Genomic DNA, 3609 nt, shown 5'->3' with positions numbered 1-3609 from the left:
CATGAAGCTTCTATTGCAGGAAAATACGAAAATACTATTATTTTCCTTTCTCAATGTTATACGAAAGTTCATAGCTAATAATGACCGGTACTTGAAAGAAGCGTACCCTTTTAATGGGAGTAACAAGACATTAATCACATTAAAACATTTGTTATAGTGTCGACTGATTTTCGTTTGACTATTTCGTTGGTTCCGTCTGGTTCACAAGTATGTGGATTAATAGTTGTTTCATTGGTTTTATGTTGGCGCAATTGCTTTAGTAAGATTATGATTTTTCGTTTCAATTATGTTGCCCATGCGCTTGCGCCAAGTTTGATTATTTGTTCGTTACACTTTTACGTATTTTTTCCAATTTTCCAGTTTTCTTCCAGGTGCTGTTGATAAACCTTTTCTTCCTTCTTTTTTTAAATGCTTTACGCCCCTGGCTCGCTCACTGTTTTGTGTTTCCGTTTCTTTTTTTGGCGTGTAAGCAAACTGTATTTTGACCAACGGCTGGGAATGACGAAAATAACTGCGCGTTTTTCCACGCTTTTGGGATCGTTTATTTTCCGAACCGAAGCGGCTGCTCCGTAACACGGTGCAAAGAAATTCGGGAAAGTTTGATTGAGAACGCACTCGACTTGTTTTTCATTATTGGTTTAGGTTTGTGGCAGCGATTTTCGCGGAAGTGAGCCCCGCTTTCGGTGAACATTCATTTGCAAATTAGAGTCAAAATTCAACAAAAACTTGTTCAAAAATAAATGGTTCGCTCTGGTCGAGGTGGCGAACCACGATTGATTCATTCTTTGTCTTGGTCATTCTTTGACTTTTCATTTATCGTTCGCAAAACCGGAAGCTGCTGGTCGGATCCATCCATCCAAATTCTGGGATTACTCAAGCGGCCAATTAATTAATGTTGGCAGCACAGCGGCTCTGCGATAGGATAGGTACTTCACGTTAACGAATGAATGTAGTTCAAGCCTGCTACAAACGAAACTAAACATGCTGAAGTAGAATAAGATTAAGGCCCGCCTGTATTTTTTTATAATTAGATCGAGAAAAAGCCATTGATTCGATAATTAAATTAATCTTCAGCGAGACTCTGGAAGGAAGCGCACGGCCCTCACGCGATAGTAAAGTGGACGAGCCTCCTCAGCGAGATGACAATAGCACAGTTCGAGCTGAAAAAGGTTGCACTGTGGGCTCGTAGTGGGTAGAGTTTTCGGACCTATAACAAGCCGCAAGTTGGTTTTTGGGGGTGGGTCTACAAGCCAAAAGCAATCCCTTTTTGTGCCGGAGGAAAGTTGTCCTGCCACGCCATCTCACGACACTCACGACCAGTGTTTTCCGGGTTTCCGGCTTCCGGCCCCACCCCAGTTCCGGGGAGGCTTCCGATAGCTTCCGGCAGGCGGCGAAAACACATCAGCAATTATCATTTAGTGCTTACAATAACAAAAAGCCACACCAAACTTCCTACTCACCTCGAGGGTCTGGTGCCTGCCCTGGAGACACCCTGCGGAGCCGGCCGGGCCAGCCGTCCCATAGGCCTTCTGCCCAATAGATAGCATGCCCCTCATCCGGCGAGCGTGAGAGCATTCGAAAACTTTTCTATTATCCAAGATGAGCTTCCTGGGGCAACGGAACGGTCTCCCAGGAGCGCCCCGATCGTTCGCCGTGGCAGCCTGGAAGTGGACTGAAGCGGACTAGTTCGGGTTTTGAGTGGAAAGTCTCACAAAATCGTAACACAACGCAACCCAGCCCCGGGATCGAAGAAGTTTCCACATTCTCAAAAACCGAAAGTACTTTCATCCCGGTGGTTTCCGGCCGACCGACCGACCTTCTCGGCCGGAAATAGTCGCCCGCCGCGACCCTTCCCCCTTGAGATGGGGTTTGGGAGTTTTCTTTTCCCAAAACTCATTCATTCTAGTGGGGCAGCCGGCAGGCGACGCCGGAGAGGTTGGTTTAGACTTTCTCTTCCCGCGCAAAAGTGGCATCGGGCGAAACAAAAGTTAATAATTGCTCATATCTTTGGGGAAAACCTTGGGGCGACGATCGGCCCCGTTCCGTTCCACGGTGGAGCCGGCTGTGTGTTTTCTTCGCTCGATTTCACTTCGAAGCAGCAGACGACGCTCGCAGACGCTGCCGATCCCAAACAGGCCGGGCCGGGTGGGACGAAACTTTTGGCGTCACTTTTCGATCTTTTACGTAAACGTCACTGCGCTCGGTACAGCTTTTCCGGTTGGCGGTCGATTGAAGGTTCCGGATTGAAATGGATGATTCAAATGAAACGGGGAAAACTGAGCACGGGAAGTTGTGTGGTTGGTTCGTGTCACGGTCGGCTTGGCTCATCTTGTAAAGGTTAATGATCGGTGCGGTTACACGCTTAACGCACGACCGACAACAACAGTGGGCTGAGAATTGTTTGACCAATGTTTGTCTTGGATGACCAATTACTCAACGCGGCCCAAACTGAAAGTAAGCCACATTTAATTTTGGCTCCAGTTTCAACCGCTGAGCTCGCAGATTATTTACAACTTTCTTTCCATGCCCGTAGAATCGGGAAGTTTAATGAGTCGACAGCACTTTCGATTTGAAAAGTGCCAGAAGAACTCTTTTCGATTTATGCGCTTCAGCTTTTTCGCGGTGATAGATCGAAAGCGTCGTGTGTTTGGATCGAGCATTTCTGGACCTTGTTTGACCTCACAGTTGATGACTTTAAGGCGGATGCTTGTGGCACTCGATGCTCGATGGCTCTGGAAGGGTTCTGCGAGCCCTCGTAATCGATTTAACTCAAGGGGTCCCACCCATTTTTCCCAGAGGGACCAGGGAATTCCGGGTGCATGTCGGAAGAACTGTTTCACAAAGCCAGTGAATCGATTAGACACAGAAACTTCCGCTTCTTTATGGCGCAGACAATTGGAGCCTTTGCAGGCAAAGCGGCGAAGAAGTTGTGTCAAGTTGGATCCAGTACCAGTTACCGGGCAAGCTCTTGTTTGTGAGAAAACACCAGCAAATGTATTTTGAAAATCCTGCTAGATGCAATTCTACATCAATTTTAAACCATGCTCACTTTATTAACCTGTGCTTTGAAAAAGTTGTTGCTTAATGTGTTGTGTTTCCGCGAAGTGTGTGTGTGTTTGCCTGGCTGAAGCAATAAAAAAACAATACCCTAGGACAAACACTGGCAACGGAACGTTTCTGCAGTCCGGTTCCGGAGTGTGTCTGTAGCGCCCGAGATGCTCCGAAACCCACGGTAACGGTTGATTAGTTCCCAGAATCGCCGGTTCTTCGGCTGCGAGGGCAAGTTTGCTTTAAAGTTATCCACGGCAAACGGAGGACCGTTAGCGACACACACAAACCCCATTAGTCTCGATAAACATTGGTTGGCTTCCCGCTTCTGGGTGTTCGTCTAGCATCTCTTCTGATGACTTCAGCAAATCAGTCACTCTTAGACATTCCAATCCGCGGTTGCCCGGAGGCTCTTTCAACATCTTGGGCGCCTGCTGCGTAAATATTTACTAGAGAACGTGCGGACAGGCGTGTAGGCGCAGAGAAAATAGCACTAATCGACTTAACGACAATGGCGCACTCTGGACGAGCGACCACGGCAGGGACACAGAAGTAGTTGTC

This window comes from Anopheles cruzii, unplaced genomic scaffold, assembly GCF_943734635.1.
Source record: "Anopheles cruzii unplaced genomic scaffold, idAnoCruzAS_RS32_06 scaffold00078_ctg1, whole genome shotgun sequence".
NCBI lineage: Eukaryota > Metazoa > Arthropoda > Insecta > Diptera > Culicidae > Anopheles > Anopheles cruzii.
Note: the sequence above shows the minus strand (reverse complement) of the source record.